Below are 19954 nucleotides of genomic sequence, written 5' to 3' on the forward strand. Positions count from 1 at the left end.
ATGAGAGAGACTCCAACTTCCAGCCAGTGGCAACCGCATAGCAACGAGACGCTGGCCGAGGAAAGGAAGCTATCTGATTGGGCCGATTCTAGTGACGTCGAAAACACCCGGAAGCGCGCGTGAGATCGAAAAGACTGGCGCGACACCGAGGGTCACATGATCCAACGACCTTTGATCCTTTCATCTATCAAAAGGAGTCACTGTCATAGTCTTCTTTTTTTTTTTAAACCTATTTTTATTTATTTATTTATTTATTTCAGCCAGACATGTAAACTGGCATAATGGGGACAAAATCATGGCCGTTTATACAAATTACTTCGTTTATATTACATACCCATTTCCTAAGAGAATTGATGCTTCTTTACCGACATGTCAAAACAAAAAATTGTGGTATGCTGAGTACTTTATAAATTAATATTGTCCTTGACGACATCACCTCTAAGAATTTCCAGGATTATGAGTCACAGACGTGGATGTCATTGGGTATTTTGCTGCCCTCTTGTGGTACATTAAAATAAGCGTATCTACCCATCCAGCCATATTCTAACACAGTACACGTATCCTCAGAAGGGTGGTGGTGGGCGTGTTGGAATCTATCCTACCTGATTTCGGGCAGTAGGCGGGGTACTCCCTGAACTGATTGCCAGCCAATCGCAGGGCACACATAGACGAACAAACCTTCGTGCTCAGGATCACACCTAAGGAATTACTATGAAGACAATTTTGATACATAATAAAGTAATTTGGTATTGTTGTGAAGTAAATCATAGTACAATTTTATACACAATAGAGCAGTGGTTCTCAAACGTTTTTATACCAAGTACCACCTAAAATACCTCATCAAGGACCAACAGACAGGTCACTGCGCGAGTCAGTGGAGTCTGAAAAATGTGGCTTTATCAAGTCAAAAGTATGCCTTTAAAAGAAGTGAAGACCAAGCAGGCGTGGACAACAAGGACACGTGTAACATAATAATATGCACATAAGGATAATGTTGTCATTCTCTTCTGCAGATTAAATGATGCATCTTGTGTAAGCAATTATGTGAACAAACGCAAGAGATTTTTATTTTTCGCCACGGTCCTTAAATTTTTTTTTCCAAACAGAATCTAAAATGTACTAATTTTTCAGGAAACATTGAAGTTAGGCGGTGCATGTGATTAAATATAATTTATGATCTTATCGTGAATGATTAACTCCCCTATAGTAAGATTAAATATATTTAAGAAATCTATTTAAGAACACAAATAAATTAATTTCTTCTTGAATAACTTTATCGATGCACTGAGTCTTTTGTATCAGGAATACGTGCAGCGTTAAAACCTTTTGTTAAATTCCAAATTACCGCCGCGAGGGGGTGCTAGATGCCCGCGTGTTTGTGACCTAATCAGAGTGTTTGTGTGTGGGTGTGTTTGTGTCGTAGAATGCTTTCGGTTGATCATTTAAATAGTTTCACTACAGCTGAAAAAGTGAAGTAGACACGTTGAAGTCTCTGGAGACGAACAAGTAATTGATTAAAGTAATGATATGTTTCAAATTATATTTTTATATTACTGTTATGTTTTATTCCTTCATTAATATTTACATCATGTCCAATCAAAAAACAAAACATTGTGTGTGTATCAAAACTGTTTTTTAAACAAGACGATACATTTACCGCTACTTAAATTTTTTTCCCATCTAGATAGAGGACTTTTTTTTGTGTGCAGTCACCTGATGAAATAAATGGAATGAATTCCAGACACCATTTTTATCCAGTGTACTTTTAAGTACATTCCAAAGTCTGTATCTTCTATTTTCACTTCAGCACAGCAGTTAAAGTGCAAGTACGTTTGCCACCTCCGAATAAATGTTTCACTAAATCCGAAGCGACACGTAAAGAAAGAGTAGGTAAAGAACACAGCTGCCTACTAAGTCTACAACTCATCGGTGTACATTTGCCCAAAAAAGGTGGTTTCAAAAATAGGACAGAGTGTATCTGATGAAGGCCTTAAGAAAATGTTGACAGTCGTGATGAAGTACGGAAGAAGACAAAAGCTACCTGTGTCTTGTCACAGTAATGCTCATCTATTTGAAGAGGGGGAAGAAGTGGGAACGGGGCATCCGATTCGTGTAGGGGGCAGTGATGAATGGTGCTACACGAGGAAAAGGGCTCAGGATGATGTTGCTCTCTAATAGCATGATTGCTCAATTAATTCTGCCCGCTCGCCTCGTGGACCCTTTTAATGTAGAAACAGCTCTATTTGCTGGCAGATTAGCAAAGATACCGGCTGACAGTTTGTACTGCTCAAGGTATTTGGGAGGTCTAATTCATTCATAATGCCACAATGCGCCCCATCTATCATCTCAGCTTTTTCATCCGATAACTTGCCGCTTGCTCCCTCTTCTCATTCCAGCCTGCTGGCTCCTCTGGGGCAGGTGGAGGGGGTCAAACTGAACCCTTGCTTTTAGGTGTGTGTGTGTGTGTGTGTGTGTGTTTGTCTCTGCGCATGCATAAATTTGATTGAGTAATGCGTGTGAGAAGATAGGAAGTGTGTGGTTGCAAGGTTGTGAGGTCATCAGCGTCTCTTCTACTGATGAATTATATGCAAGCAGGCAAAGAGAGTCAATTATCCAAAAGAAAAGGAGAAAAAAAAAAAACAGGCGCCGTGCCTCGTGGCCCCAGGGTCCCTTTTCCAATTCAGATAGTGATTTCCCCCCAAAAAGGGAAAAAGACCATGAAGGAGAGCGTTGGATGATGGTGAGTTAAAAAAAAAGAAAAAAGGAATGAAACCCGCACCTTCTTCTGCACCTTTGTGTTCTCAACCTCCCACCCCACCCCACCCGGCCCGACCCCCGATGGAATCCAGAAGGCACAAAATGCAAAAGGCTATTATGAGGCCTTCAGAGTGCGCGACCGCCACTTATGATGGATGAGTGTGGGATTTAGAACGGCCTCCTGTCAAACAGCAGCCTCCCCTCCCTGCTTTCCTCTCACGTGTCTCGTCTCTTTTTCGCTTTCCAGTTCAACTGGACTCTGATCAGAAGACGTTTCTAATATATCGTGGTACTTCACACAAACTCCTCATACGCTGCTCCCGGACATGACATCGGAAAACCGTGGTCACGATATAGATAGAATACGCTCAAAAATGCACATTTAAAAAAATATTGTATGCACAAAATGCTAACTTGTGATTTTTAATGTCGTTCCCATGACGGATTTAAAATTCCAATGAAGAAAATGAAGCACACATTGGTTGGCAGCATACCAGTATGTCATGTGTGGGGCTGCACATTCCTCTATCCGTTTGACCATTTAATTCTATTTCTGCAAGAGAAGGTAGGCGCAGTGGTCAAAGTGATGCTTATGTTTGCGGTTTGAATGAAAATGAAATCAATGCGAATTTTGCCTGCGTGCCCGACAGACGAGTCCTACTTAATTAGACAAAAGCAAAGTGGATTTCACATTTCCTCACAATAACTCATGACAACTGGAAGTTACTGGGCTCCAAATCACTGGACCGTCCTGGTCAAAGTGTTTATCTTAATCTCCACTTGCTTTTTACAGATCAATTTAATCTCTTGGACGAAACTCCCCAACTGGTTTAAAACCATCAGAGCAGAAAAAAGGAGATCACGTCTAAGCTCATAATTGGTGCACCCCGCCAACAGTCTTGAACAGTTTTAAATCGGAAAGTCTAAGGATGCCAAATGAAATACAAATAAGAAACAGTTCTGAAGTGAATTCAATGAGGGCAGACGCGGTGGCTTGAAGTAAAGACTGAAGGCTGCTCAGAGTGGGGACGCCAAAAGGGGTTGTAACAATAAAACAAAAGACAAAAGTGTTAAATAAAGATTGTGAGGCGCAGGGGACTTGAACATTATGTAGAAAGCTTAACTGCTCTCATTATATGAGCAACCTACAAAAGTCGTTTCTCCGCATCACTTTTTCCACCCCATTAAAAAACAAAAACTAAATGAATTTGCTTTTTTCCACACACTCGCATTACATTGAGGAACTCGTACAGTGGTACCTCTACTTACGAACGTCTCTTCATACGAAATATTCGAGTTACGAAACGCCTCAACGGGAAAATCTTGCCTCTCGTCACGAAATAAATTTCAAGATACGAAAGGACGATGAGAACAAAGTTAAAAATTAAATGACCATCATTTTTATTCTTTCGTCTTTGTTTTATACATGATGCACAACTCTCATTTATTGTGCAGTCATCTGAGTGCAACATGTATTTGTTACATATTTTGATGCATTTTTATGCTTTTGAAAACATTCATGTCTGAATTTGGGGTGAGGGGGGGTCTTGGAACGCATTAGGGCATTTACATGAAAAACACGTCTCTACTTATGAAATTTTCTCATTGAGAATCTCTTCCAGAAACAATTAATTTTGTAATTACAGGTACCACTGTATGTTCTACCGCCATAAATTTAGGCTGTGTCCAAATTCACAGGATGGGCCCCCTGAAGACCGCATTCTCGGCCACATGACATCACGTCCGGTGCAACTCGACCGTGCGTGGTGTCCAAATTCACATTTAAGCTTGTCGCAAATTCGCCACAGTCTATGCGATCCACGGAGGCTACATAAGGAGGAGCCTTTGAAGGCGGCGAAGGACCCAGCTGAGGAATTGTCCTAGAATTTGAAAACCACGTGCGGTCGAGCTGCGGCGGAAATGACGTCGTACAGACGAAAAATGCGGCCTTCGTAGGATGCAGCTTGTGTGTTACGACACAGCCTTAGACCGACCATCTATTGGAATACGTATTGAATCGTGGTGGGCGGAGCGATTCAGACAGCGATAATATGGGATTGATACAGTCGTTTTAGTTTTGCTCTTGTATGCACAGCTGCCGTTTTCACGTCAGGTTGCCGGACTTGTCGCTTCCTACCGTTGACGGCATATGGATGGAATTCAAAAGAGAAATAAAACGCTCCGTCAGCCATGCGGAAATTGAGTTACAACAGGATGTCCAAAATAGGGTCTAGGGGCCATTTGCGGCCTGCAGCATGAATTAAAAAAAATCACATAAGACACAGCCCACAAGGCTATCTAAAAAAAAATAAAAAGGGTGAAGGTGGGCAGAGTGAGACAAGGTCAAATGAAGGTGAATAAAAGTATTTGTTTGGCTGTGAAAAGTTCAGACTCCTGACCTCTAAGGTCCTGTACGGAAGCTTGAAATGAAATAACTCCTCGTAAATTTACTCAGTTGTCTTCTCATCTCCACACGCTCGCAGCTTTCCAGTGTGACTCTCTGCTGTCACCGTTTTCCCGCGGGTCTCCCGACCCCTCTGCTTCCTCTATTACCCCCAACACACACACACACCACCTCTCTTACGCCCGGCGGCGACGTCCGCTCCACAATGGAGAACGACGAACTGGTTGGGGAAATGATGGCCATTTATAACTGTAACCCGCTACCTCTGACACACACACACACACACACACACACACACACACACGCGCACGCTTACAATTTGGTACTGTGGTCGTTGCACTGAGATTGTCGACAAAAGAGGAGGGAACAAAATGTCACGAGACTTAAATGTGCAGATGAGATATTGACCCCAGTGTTGGACTGATTATGTTGAGAAGTACAAGGATTGATAGTGTCGAGAGTTTTTATTCCTTGATTTATTTACAGTTTCCTTTAGAGCACGAGAATGGATTTGAAAGAAATAAAGCTTTCATTCATGGTTTCACAAAAACATGAAGAGTTCTTATGCAAAAGCAGATATCTCCATTTTTAGTGAATTGAATCAATTTGGGGGCTGGGGGGTTCTTTTAGTTTAGCGAAAATGGTTTCATTTTTAGCCTATTCTAAGTTGACCTAAATTACCGATAAGCAATTTAGGGGTCTACTTTAAAAAGGACATGAAAATCATAGACAGCACAGTTGCACTGGGGTGCAAAAACGGGCGCATCCTGATTTCTGTGGCAACGCAAGCCTTGATGTGCTTGTTTGAGAATTTGGTCCATCTCCCAACTCAGGAGTCTTTCCCTTAACTTTTATTGCGCTTATCCTTCAGAATATGTCAAACGGACATGGAGAGTATTGATGACAGATATCCAGTTTCCATGGTAATTACCTGCTTTGCAAATACTTTTGAAACAGTCATGAGAATGAGTGTCAAATGTGTGTGTGTGTGCGTGTGTGTCTGTCACTACACTGGATGGGCTGTCACTTCCTTAATTGCCTGAATGTGACCTCACTCCACTTCGCTCACCTGGCTAATTACTGTGTCTTTCTAGCCGAGACATTAAAATGATTTTGACTGACTACATTGTGTGTGTGTGTGTGTGTGTCATTGTCATTCATAACACGGCATGTCGGCTTTGTCCTTCAAGTAATTGTTACACCCAAAGAGTTCTAATATTCGTCACGCTAAACTGATCCAATGAAAAACAAAGATCCTGTAAATATTATTTTTAGCACTAATAGAAATAAAATCCGTGTGTTAAATTCACAAAAGACAGCGAACATGACAAGAAAAAGCACAAACAAAATGGTCCACTTCCCAAACCATTCAGATTCTGAATCTGATTTTCCATAGGGAACAAAGGAAACACCACAAAACCGCCATTTTTTTAAAGTATTGTACGAAAACGTAAATCATCATTATACAAACTGTATGGAAATAATGCGGGGGCGGTGGTTGTGTACTGTGCATTGGAAGAAGCTGAAAGTCTCGCAAAGTGAGTGATGTCAGGAGCTAAAGTTGGGTTGTCAGTGTGTGAAGATCTGAACGCGAGTGGTGACCTACAGCAGCTCCTTAGGAGTGTTCATTTTGTATTTTCTGACCGTTTTTTCCCCCCGGTTCACTTGTTTTCTGAAAGGATTTGAAATGTGAGCATTGTTTTACTACTCCCACTTAACCACCACTTTATCTGATACCACTGTATGATTATTGATTTTTCTCTTTATCAAATGTGTGCTTCTCCTTGCGTTCAAAGTTCTTCTTGCACCAAGGGAAGAAATGACAACGGGAAGATCCATGGAGCAAAGTTGGGCGCAATCGCACGCGAGCCGTGCTAATGAAATGCTAATAGGATGCTAACGAGCAGAGGGGAGGGGAGCGCGTGAGCAGGTAGGAGGTAAAGTTTGCTTAGAGAGCGCGTTGCCGAGAGACACGGTGTTGCAAATGGGTCGCGCTCTGCTGAGCAGTGATCCAAGCGCCCACGATGACTGGATGAGAGGAGGAACATTAAGCCACAAGGAGATGGAGAGCAACAGCGGGGAAGAATGGGAACCCCCCTCCCCACACCCCCGTGGGCTAATGAATGCTGATCAAGTCCCAAATTACATTTCACAACTTTATCGCTTTGTTTTGCTCACAGTCGACATCAGCCGCAGAAGGTACCGCTTTGTCTGTTAAATCACTTCATTTGCTTCGTGATAAGTTCAAAGTTCCATTTTCATCAGATTTCATGCCGTATGAAGTCCTTAACGCCGCCCGACGAATTGCAATTTTTTTTTTTTGTCCTCAATGTGTTCTACATTTAATTATGTTGATTAATTACAGGCGGCATGGTGGACGACTGGTTAGCGCGTCGGTCGACTAATTGGAACATCCGGCTCACAGTGCGCAGGTGCATGGTTCTATTCTGGCTCTGGCCTTCCTACGTGGAGTTTGCATGTTCTCCACATGCCTGCGTGGGTTTTCTCCGGGTGCTCCGGTTTCCTCCCGCATTCCAAAAACATGCATGGCAGGTTAATGGAACACTCTAAATTGACTGTAAATGGTTGTTCGTCAATGGGAGCCCTGCGATTGGCTGGCAACCAGTTCAGGATGGCTTGATGGATGACTAATTACACCGGTCAACAGCAAATTTTCATCAGAGATCCATTTGTCCCCAAACACATTTCTGAAGCGGATTTAAGAGCAGGCGTTTGAGATATTTTCCTTTGTTTTTAAATTCGGCCTATAAAAGCTTGCGCAATACAGATTTTTACCGGCGTCAGGGCCCGCGTCAGTAAATTTTACTGGACTGTCATTCGCCTTTGGCCAGCCCACCCGCCCATCATATTTCAAGCCGACCAAATTTGCAAGGGACCTGCACGGGCGGATAACGGAAATTTGGCGAGGGTGATCACAAATCTGTGCAGTGGGCCCGATGCAGCTTCTATGTTCACACCTTCTGTATTTTGTCTAGGGATCTGTCCATATTCATTTGGAATTTTCGCCGCTAAGCGGTAGTAAATATTCTACGATCGCTTCAGAAAATCCTTCTTCTTAAAACGCATGTTCCAAAAATATGTTGGTGTTCCATTTCCATTCATTTCAATGAGAAAATATGATTTTAGATGCACAGTACAGGTTTTAGAGTTGCAAACTAACAAATTAACCTTATAAGTCAAGGCATCGTTACACACCAAAAATAAAGCATGCCAAGCATACCTACAATTTTTTTGAGTCACAGTCCAAGAACTGTATCAAACTTTCTACCTTTATTAAGCGACCAATGCACAAATTTGACTCACGCTATCAAGGAGGTCATACTCCTTATTGTTGGCATTTTTTATTACCCGCCTGCCAGGATCCATCAAGAGTCATTTTGTGTGCATTAAGTGTGCGCAGGTGTACCTAATGTTGTGGCCGGTGCGTTTATAGAGGGGCCGCATGGCCGTCGGGCTTCCCCCAACTCAAACACATCAGCGTTAAGAAAGTCGAAATGGAACGACGGGCCCGTGCGAGCGAGCGTCAGGAGCGCCGGCGAGTGCGTGCGAAGGAGGAAAGGAATGATCACATTTAAAATAGGAGACAGGGCTCCATTTCTTTCGGAAGCGGCTATTAATGATCTTTCATTTGGATCTCATCACAGATACGGCCGGGGGAAAATTGCTTTCTTTTGCGGGCGGAGGTTGTGCAAAGACGTGAGACAGGATAATAGTCCATACGTGTTTTCGGAGTGGAGAGAACAACGCCGGGGTACGCGGAATTGAGAAATAGCCCCGTGATGGCGATGCCACGAGAGAAGGGGATGAAGAGAGGGGAGAGGAGGGCGAGAAAAAACACGGGAAGATTGAAATTGATGACATTGAAAATGACTTGGGTCCCTTCTCTCTGCACTGGCTTCTTTGGTGGCACTCAACCTTGCAATGAGGGCAGATCAAACAAAAATAGGCTATTGGGAGGTAGGGCGGGATGGGGGAGGGATGAGAGAAAAGGGAATGAAGGTGGTGAAGGGTGGTGGTGGGGGGGGGGGGCATGTAGAGCAGAGGAAGGAGGGATGCGAGGCAGGCAGACAGACGTGAAGGTGGACATTAAGGCAGCAAATGATGATGCTGTCAGTGAACAATGTAAATGGTCGGCGACAGTCAACAGACACACTCGACTGGGCCTGTCTCAGCCACGTGGCACTGACAAATGGAATATTTTGTCAGGACTTAATCAGAGCAAAAATGGGCTTTCGCGTACTCGCCTGTACCACGGTGGGCCCGGGCGTCGAGAAATGATTGCCTGTCGCTCTGCCCCCCCCGTCCCTCATCTCTTCCACTCGGGCTGTCGCGAACGTGGCCGCCCAACCCTGCAGGGGGGGTCACATCGAGGGAATTGATCACACGGCTTTCACGACAACATACGGTGACATTAAGACCGTCTGGAGAAGAGACTTTGATTGGGTGATGAATGCAAATGCTCGTTTAAAGGGCGAGAAGGACAAACTAATGAAATATAAACAGGAAGTGATGGATTCTGGTAGAGGATTGAATATATGTACAGTATAGTACACGCTTACCAGTAACAACTTTACCGTGGCAGGATTGTACTTTTGATTTCTGGGCCTACAACGTATCTTAATACCACATTAAAATTTGTAGAAAGAAAATCTAAACAATACAAAAAAAATGCATTATAACAACTAGGGACTAACTGATTTATCGGCCACTAATCAGGCATTTTCCCCCACTATTTTGAAAATACAGAGTGCAACACAAGACAAATAAATTATTGTGTTAAAATTGTTTTTTAAAAAAAGAAAATCCGTAGATTATTTTTTCTGAAAAAAATGAAAAAAAAAATTTTTTTTAAGTTCATAAAGTACACCATGCTTATGAGAAAAACCGAGAAAACACTGTTCGGAATAAATTAAATAAAACCATTAAAATGCATGAGAATGTGTTGTGTGTTTTTATGATTGTAATCAATGTAATTGTAATTTATTTTATGTAGTATAAAAATATTCCGTCCGTATAGCTTTCAGAATTGCGCAATTTGCTTTTCTGCTGTGTAGTACTCCGACGCAGACAAGCCTGAGACGCCTTCACGTTCTCAGCCCGAGCTCACTCCTAAAACCTATTAGTTGTCATGAAGGCCTCATTTCCTACAGTTGCATTTGATAAAGCACCCCCCCGCGCGGGCCCACAGCGGCACGCATGGGCCAACAGACAACGCTGACATGATCTATTTCTCTTGTGATGAATGCACCAATCTGCTGCCCTGTTGCCCTGTCCACCTAATTTGTTACCGCGTGACACCGATCACAACGGCTTTCCCTGAAGAGGAACCTGCCTACAGTGTGCAGCTTGTTCTATTTGCGTGCAGCATCACAGCGAAATTCCGATGCACCATGTTTGCTTTGACGTCTGGGCTCCACTAAGTGCATTCTTTTTTTTCTCTCTAAGAGCATTAAAACACATTATCTATGATCATTTATAGAGTTCGATTTGATTTTGATTTATCAATGAAACTGATGCCTAATTTGAAAATGAATGTAATTCTTACGTGCAATTCATGCTGGTATGAAAGCCAATGCTCTCATGTTAGTCATAGTTGTCATATTGGTTTGATTAGTTTTCAATTATCAGTCATTTCTTTAACATCATCAAATTTTGCATAAATGATAAAACACCATGCACAAAATGATCATATTTTCTACTTAAAAAGTGCAAATACACACAATTTTACAATAATGTTTTTTTTTCCCTTCAAATAGCCAGGGAAAGGTTCTACAAGAAAAAAAAAAAGAATCGAGAATAAATCAATTTGTGGAGCTAGACCTGCAAAGATGCATGGGAACACTGGATATACTTGCTCTCGTGTACAAAATGCTTTCACAGTACATTGACTGCAGCGAGAGTTAATTTCCACGGCAACAAGTGTGTATCAGCAACAGTGGCGTGGTACCGGCTATGCTTGGAGCACAGATCAGCCAGTGGAGCTACAGCAGATCAATAATAATGACTCGGCTGACAGGAGTGCAGTTATAACTTTAAAGGATCACTAACAAGGAGAGAAGGACATGAAAAAAGAAGGGATGAAGAGCTCTGGGTCACACTTAGCTGAGAGCGGATCAATAGCGTGTGAGATATGGCTGCGACCGGCCTCCAGGCCCGACCAGTCTTACGGCAGCTCAACAAGCCATTCGTGGCTTCCTCCGCAGGAGGAACTCAAACAGATGGCTGACATGTTTCCAATTTCAATGTGGCCAAGGGGTGCCTTGAAAAAGTAACTTTACCGATGACTTGCTTTAAAAGTAACCAGGTCCAGTTACTGATTACTTGGTTTTAAAAGTAACTATGATTAAGTCACTAGAGTTAAATTTAACAGGTGCATGCCATAAAATTGACAGCCGTTTTTTTTTCCAAGCGTAATTGAAACTACATTTTTAACAGTGACCTGTACGAATAAAGTTTCTTTTTTAAGTAAAAATGTAATTGACATTTTTTTCACCTGACATAAGTAATTACCGGTATGTTTATTTTTTTTGTATGACTCTTTATGAATATCCGATAATCCGTGTTTTTCTTTCATTTTTATTTTGATATTTCGCTAAGGTTTTTGAAGCTATATAACACTTTGTCAACAGCACAGAGTGTGGAACGTACCGTAGTATTTTGTTTCTTTATTTTTATTTTTTTATTGCGAATCTCCCTCCATCCTCCATTGTTATTTTTTTGGTCTTATATGTTCTACAAAGTCCAGTTGTTTGCTTTGCACATGTTTTTGGTCGCATTAATGCGAGCTAAAATTTTGAAATGATTTTTCTTGGGCTCATCTGTACAGAGGTGACTTTTTATGTACACTGTATTTCAAAGTCCATAATACAAAGTTCTATTTGCTCTGAAGTGATGTGTACATTGAAACCGGATCTATTTAAAAAAAAAACTTTAATTTTTGATGACTTTCTATCCTAAACCCTCACTTTAACTACTGATGATTTTCAATAGCCTGATTAGCACCCCCTCACACACATACACACAAAGTCACGCACACTAATCTATATGAGACAAATGAGGCCGGACTAACCGAGAAAGGGGGGTGGGGGAGAGAGAAACAATTGACGTCTTGAGAGAAGGCTAATTAGCGGAGGCTCATTAGGACTCGAAGAGAAACTGTGATTAGGGATGTTTGCTCACACAGCATGCTGCTGCTCGGCTTAATGGGCCGGCCCGATCGCCACATAACTTTCGCCTTCGGCGGCCTACGGAGCTGTGGGGAGGGTGGACGCATGAAAGGAGTCAACTGTATATGCCAAATCATTTATCGGTACTTAACTGACTAGCATGCTAGGATATTTAGTGGCTACTGTGACAAGGTTGTAAAAGTCACCACATCGCGACATTCGCATAGAATTTACAGAAATTACATTATTATATTTTTTGTGGATGACGTCACAGCTCCTCAGTAAGCTGCAGTGAAATTTGCCATTCTTTGCAGAGGATAAATAAAAGATGCCTCTGAGTCTTATTATTATTAATTATTATTATTCTTATTGGGGCCAAGTGATTAATCAGATAATGATAGGGCGTTTTTTTGAGAAATAATAATGATTGGCTGGAGTTTTCATCCTATGACATGCCCGTTTAGACGGAAATGTCTGGAACTTTGTCAGGTCCTACCCCCACCCCTATTGAATGTTTATCAGCATTTTTAGAAGAATTCTGATGGTTGAATTGTTGTTATTTTTTTCACCAATGTATTTCAGTGAGCGGTCACGATAGGAACATTTGGGCTTTTTGTGGGCCAGGTTGGTCCCATTACCCCTCGAAACACATGGGTCAACTCTACAGTAAATAACCAAGTTGTTTCAATAGATTCGATAAATTGATTAATCTGCTGATCAGATCGGTGATCACTTATCTTTTTTCTAACTCATCAATCAGTGCTCAGCTCCAAAAATCCTGATCACGTAAAGCCAAGTTGTGACGCTGCGACGTCGTTGCTATTTGTTAGCCCGTCTATGGCGTTTTGCCTTGTGCGTTAGCATGCAGATGGCAACGGCGCTATGACGTCCATCACCCTTCTTCGATTCGCAAATCAGCCTACCCCGCCCCTGCAATCTAAAAGTTTACCACTGAGCCCGAGCTCTCGTCTTTTTAAATCCCTTCACTTAAATCTGATAGCAGTCCAAGCACTATTGTGATACGATTTTCCCTCACGGAAGTCCGTCCCTGAGTCCCTCTCGTTCCACTTCCTGAACTGGGGTGGATTGTGTGGAATAAACTCCAATCCTCCTTAAAAGAAGAGAGCAGGGGAAGAAGGGGAGAGAACACTGAGAGGATCAAGGATACGAGGGCCAAAGCAGGGGATCCAAAGTCGAGTTAGCGTCTCCGTCTTCGCTTCCTTGAATTCCTCTGACTGCTGTCTGATTATCTTCCCAATCATCCTCTCTCACCCATTTCCGATCCATACGCGCGGCGTGTCGCCGGCCGGATGCACTTGCGCTTTTTGTCCACTATGCAGCGCCGTGAGCGTGCGCCACTGTGCTGTTTTGGTTCGCAAGTGACAGAGCTGATCCGTGTGTTTGTTTTGTGAATCCAGGATTTGCTGGGCTAGATTAGACAACAAAAGCATATGGGAAAGATAAAGGACACTTAGGTAATGGATTTTGGCAGACTCTCCGGCACAGGCGAGAATTCATCCTCTTTTCCCATCTCCCATCTCTCCTCCTTGCTGCCTGCTCTAAATATGTTTATTGTTCTTCACCCCACTGTCAAACTCTGAGTGGAGAAGGGCTCCATCTGTTTATGAGGTTACTTGGACGAACGACAACAACGATAGATACTTTTGTTTTTTTTCAAGCAAGTATTTTAAGCGTTTTAAACTCACCACACAATTTCGTGCACTGCAATATGAACTGAAATTGACGTTTTTATTGGATAGATGCATAGGGCAGATGCGATCAATTGCTTTAAAGCAAAATGCATTTTGGAGATAAATCAAAATTGTCTAATATAGTGATTGATTAATTATTGCACTTCTGTTCATGATTGATTTTTTTTTTCGAATATGTGCATCAGCCGAGGCTTGCATGAAAGCATGAAAAATCAAGTTGGTGTCTCCGTTCCCAAATGCTACGGACATATCCACTAAATTCATAAAAACACATCTGCTGAAAAACTTATGCTACTTCAGCATGCAGCCTTCTTATGTCAACCCTCCATGTTTGAACTGTACAAATACATCCACTGAAAATCTCCAATAGCGGGAATATAACCTATAGCCACCAGCTAGCTTGCAAGCTAACAGGCTTCTGGGGTTTCTCTTGGCCTGCGGTCTCGTCCGCAATGTCATCTCCGGACTTGTAAATTTATGTCACGACACCAATCTGTTGTGCAAATCGTGGCATCCGGGGAGGATGCATTTTCGGCGTGTGCGCATAGCAAGCTAACTGCTTTCTGTAACGGTACAAATGCGCTAAGGAATGACTAACTGGTACTTTTGCCAGATAACCACTGATGCCACATTCAAACTGCGAAACAGGGCACTGCTTTAGCCATGCCCCCCCTCCAAAAAACAATAAATCACGCAAAACAGTTTAAAGCTATATCTCGACAAGCCTGTATCCCGTACAATAGTTCTCATCCTTTGCATGTGTTTTCACCAATGACGTTCAAACGTGGCTAATATCGTAAGAAACGAAAACCTTGAATAAGTTTAGTCAATGTTCAGAAATAATTAAGCAAAAACCTTCATTGCTCGAAGAACCCCCGCTACGGACACACAATAGAGGGCTCTTAAATAACTCACCGCGAAAACAACGTGAGTAAAACAACTCATGTGAATGATCACTTTCCTTGCTTGTGGCTGTTATGAATACAAATTGAATTTGCGCCGCGGCCTCGTCGCCGTCGTGCCTCATTTGATTTATTCCTTAATGAACATTTCGCAGCAGTGGAGATGGGGGGGCGGATATTTCCGCGCCAAATGAGACATGCTCGTATCGCTGTTCATTTGAGTACATTACCCACATATATACATTTATATATATACACACACACTCAGACATGTAGTCGCTTTAAATTGAACAAACATCGTTCCGGTTTGTAATGGAGACAAAGGAAATTTACATCATCATAAAAACCTGGAGTAGGCAACTTCTCTCCCCTTGAGTGCCGGCGCGCTCAAAAGTTGCTCTAAAATATTAAGAGAGAGCAGGCAGCATTTTCTGCATCCGACAGCTCGGATTACAAACATGTCATGCAAAGAAAATACATAAGGAGATCTCCGTATTGGATTTGGGACTCTAAAGCCTCCTCATTGACTGTTTGCTGTGAGAAAGATGCACAAGGCCACATTGCTCAAGTGCGACTCTTGGACAGATTCCACACGGAAAGCCATTTACCTGTTAATGTTGTGTAGATAATACGCAATTGACTGTAAGCCCGCTAAATAATGCAGCGGCTTGTTTGGGGGGGGAGTCATAAGGAGAATTTAAAGAGTATTGATGGGCTAAGCTTGCCAAGGCGCGGAATGTATGCAGTCAGAGAGCTCCAACTCTGTATAGTATTGATCACGGAACATGGGAACAGAGAGGGAAAGGCACAGCGGTGTGATAAGTCAGTGAGGTAGAGGAAGAAGAAGGAACCTGACAACAACGTGTGCGATCAAAGTTAGTGTTAGTTTGGGTTACAATGCATCACTGTTGGAGCTAAATTGTCAGGAGATGGGGCCATTGTTTATTTGCAAGTCTCCTGCGGTGTTTTTTTTTTTTTTAAATTTGTGCTGGTGTCTCTTTATTGGCTCAGACTTTTAAGAGTTTCCTTCTTTGAACAGTTGACACACTTATGGTCTTCCCGTAGCAATTTTATGGGCATAAAAAATGTATATTCGTACATTACAGAATTTTGTTTTTGCATTTTTCATTTCAATCTTAAAGTGATCATTTTCAGTACAGTGGTACCTCTACTTTGGAAATTGATTGGTTGTGGAAAAAAGTTCTTAACTAGAAAACTTTGTAAGTAGAGACGCGTTTTCCATGTAAATGCTGTAATCCGTTCCAAGACGCCACAAAATTCAGACAAAAATGTTTTCTGAATCATAAAATCATCGTTTTTTTGCCCTCTTGAGTTCATGTTGTCTCTCAGAAGTGTTTTTTACCTGGCATTTTGTAAAGAACTTTGCTTTGTCGGCTTTTAACAATCCTTTGAAAATGTCCAAGGCAAACATCAGCATCGTGAGCAGTCGGCAGACTGGTGAACACTTTTCTGGGTGATTCACATTTACGTTAAAACTATCGAGGGGAGAATGACGAGGACGCTGCATAGGCACATACGGTCAAGGTCCCTCTTAGCCAATGGGATGCCAGGAAGATGCTCAGTAATAGCCAATGGCAGAGCAGCTATACGGATGTTGCGTTCAGGAAACTCGGAGCTGCGAGTAGCAGACCATACTGTATTTTTCATATCTTGAAGTTTCTTTCATAACAAGAGGCAATATTTTCCTGTTGAGGCGATTCACAACTTTAAATTTTCTTATGTTTGAAGAGACGTTCATAAGTAGAAGAATCACTGTATTTAGATTCAAAGTTATAAGTTTTGACATATGGATTTATGACGAAGCACGCATGATACTGGATGTTCATGCCTTGTGTGAACATATTGCAAAGCCAGTATCTTATCATCAAATCGGCGTATTATTTCACTTCTAATTTATTTTGATGGTAATCTGAGGGGGAAAAAAATAGATGTATTTTTTTTAAAAGAAGAAGTGGAATCTCATGTCAAGTTATTATGTGACAAACATCCCTTCAGATGGTGTCGGATGGAATCTCTTAAAGCCGTCTGTAGGAAACACAACAACACACTTAAAAAAGATTGGTGTCACACATCCTTCACTTATTATGAAGAAAGTTCGCGTTTAATCTGTTATGATCAGTGTCAATGAAGAAGAAAACATGTTTTAGTGTGGCGGGCCCATTAGTGGGGTGCGGCTGCAGTGGCCTCAGGCTGTGTGCTTAGTGGGGATTGTAGCGGCACAGCTTTAACGGGAAGGGGGATTAATGCAGTATGGTCAAATGAGAAAAACAGCCTGTAAAGAAACAAACAAATAATAATTGATGGAGGGCATACCTTGCAAAATAAAAGCAATTGCTTACACTTTCATCGACTCTTGACACATTATCTGGACTCTCACCTGCTTGGGAACTCTCATTCAGAATTAGCTAATTCCTTATTTGGGTTGGGCATTTGGCGACAATGGGGAGGATTGACTGTCAATCCTCCCCATAGTCACAATCAATTAAAAAGAGTAACTGCAATAAATATTTTTTTAAAAACTGGACAGCACATTTCTCCGTCGAATATTATGATAGTCTTGTCACGGTACCCTGCAAAGACTCAAGACACCAGATGTAGCAAAGTAGCTCCAGAGCATAACAGAGCATCCTCCGTGTTTCACAGTAGGGAGTGTGTTATTTTATTTTATTATTATTTTTTTTTGCGTTTGTGAACATAGCGTTAATGTGCATTGTCAAAAAGTTCCATTTTTTTCCCCCCCGAATTTGTCTACATTAAATTTTTCCAAAAGCGTTGTGGCTTATTTTCAAGAGTGGTGTCCCCCTTGGTGGTCTCCAATGAATTCCATTCTGGATCAAACAATGACGGAGCGTGCGATCTGACAGACGTACCTTGACCTTGGTGTTCATCTTTAATTTCTTTGAAGGTTGTTCTGGGATATTTAGTCATCATTCATTTTATCCGTCTCTTCATTTTGTCATCAATTTTCCTTCTGCGGCCACGTCCAGGAAAGTTGGCGACAGTACCATGGACCTAAAATTTTAAAATAACAGTGCCACTGCAGTCAGAGAACAACATGCTTGGACTTGTAGCATTTACCTTTAACAGGCTTGTCTGTAATTTTCTCTCTGAACTCCCGAGACAACTCTTTCCTTCGCTTTGTCTGGTCAATGTTGAGTGTGGTAAACACCATGTCACCAAACAGCACCGTGCCTGCTTGTCACCCTTTAATTAGGCAAACTGACGACTTACAATTTTGAAGACACCTTTAATGCTAAGTAGAGGACACACGTTGGTTGAACGTGTCCCAAAGGTCAAATTATTTTTTTCTATACCGCTATCCAATGACAGTCCATATAAATATTAAACAGGAATCGGACACTGGGACCTGAAGTGGAATGCGGCTTTAGTGAGCAAAGCATTTGCAAGTGGATCAACAGTGCCTCTGCTGGTTACAGTCCAGTAATTCACTCCACTTTGCCTCAATTGCATCTCAACACACGATTAATCAACAATCATCCCTTACCGATATTTCGATTTCTTCTGCAAGTTTGTCAAAAGATCAGAAGTTCACTCAAAATGTCGACTCTGTTTGAGTGTAATAGCTCAGCCTCCTTAGGCCACCCCCTCTCTTATAGCCTCTGATGTTGCCACTTTGCATGATAAACAGCTTTTCTGCGTGGCCCATATTTATTCATATGTGCAGCATGGAAGGAGTGCGAGGGTGAAAGTACTTCAATAAGAACGTAAATAAACAGTCAAAATAGATGGCTGGGAGTAATAAGGTTGACTAGTTTGCAGAGCGAGCGTCAAGAAAGGGCAAAGTTAATGACTGCAGACGCAAAGCTGGCGGGTTACTCAGCAGTGTGTCCGATACTTTTAGTAATAGCGTTATTGGCGAATTTGAAGGAATTTAATTTCCAACATCAAACAGCGGCGGCCTCGGAAAACCACCGCCCTGTCGCCTGCGCGTGTTGGGGCTCTCGACCGGCTTCCTCTGAGTAGGAGGCAGAGGAGGAAATCATCTCCGAGGTGTCAGGCGTGCCGCTAAAAATATTCAAGCAGAACAGCCGCTCCTCTGGCAGGGTGACGCTTGTTAGGCTCAGGCCCAGAGGAGTCAGCATGGCCAGTAAGTAAGGTTATTGGGAAATAATTAGCCTAGCCCAGGAATCAGCGGGGATAGCAAAGTCCTTTGGGGCAGAAACGTCAGTGCCCCTGGCCTCGTTTCAACAGCTAATTAACTTCCACGAGAGCCTGTTAATAAGCATTTCTTCAAACTTTACCACGGGTGTCAAACTCATTGTAGTTCAGGGGCCACATACGGATTAATTAGATCACCAGTAAAAACAACCAAAGCATAATTTGTATTTCTAAAAAAAAAAAAGCACAATTCATTTAAATAACAATAAATTTGCGTTTTCGTCAAGAAAACCTTCATATTCGAATGAACAAACCTTTTGTAAGCCATCCAAGGGAGAGTTTGCAGTGTTAAAACTGCTAGCATGATTTGAATGTAGCATCATATCACTTCGCTGACCAAAGCCACGCCCCCTCACTAACACAGCCGGTGTCATGCTAGCATTCAATTATGAGAGTGCAAAGTTGTGATAAAGAGGCCTCAAGAACTCATTTCTAGCTTGAAGGAAATAGCAGTGCTAGCAAAACATTAGCGATGTAAGGAACCCCAAGTTAGCCACAGCTGTGACATTGGTAGCATGGCTCATTTGTAATGGGGGGAATGCACAGTCAATTAAAATGAAAAAGAGGTGATAAACTTACTTGTTGAACAGAAATGTAGATAATTCCATGTCTCTTCTGAATTCTGTCAGGTGCCTGATGTCCCACTGGCATTTTTTTTTCTGGAGAGGGGTATTACATCATAATTTCAGCAATCCTCCTGAAACACAAGATGACAGGTCAGCATTAGGGTTTGGACAGCTATTGTGACAGATGGAAGTAACAAACCAGTAGAGGCAGAGTAGGTCCCCAACT

General features: G+C 42.1%; 1 protein-coding gene across 1 annotated transcript in view; it reads right to left on the reverse strand.

Moving 5' to 3' along the window:
- The window catches only part of pif1 (PIF1 5'-to-3' DNA helicase homolog (S. cerevisiae)), an 89380-nt gene that overhangs the window by 4797 nt on the left and 64629 nt on the right, over window positions 1–19954 (reverse strand). The window lies entirely within an intron of this gene.

The sequence above is a fragment of the Hippocampus zosterae genome, chromosome 15 (assembly GCF_025434085.1).
Source record: "Hippocampus zosterae strain Florida chromosome 15, ASM2543408v3, whole genome shotgun sequence".
Lineage (NCBI taxonomy): Eukaryota > Metazoa > Chordata > Actinopteri > Syngnathiformes > Syngnathidae > Hippocampus > Hippocampus zosterae.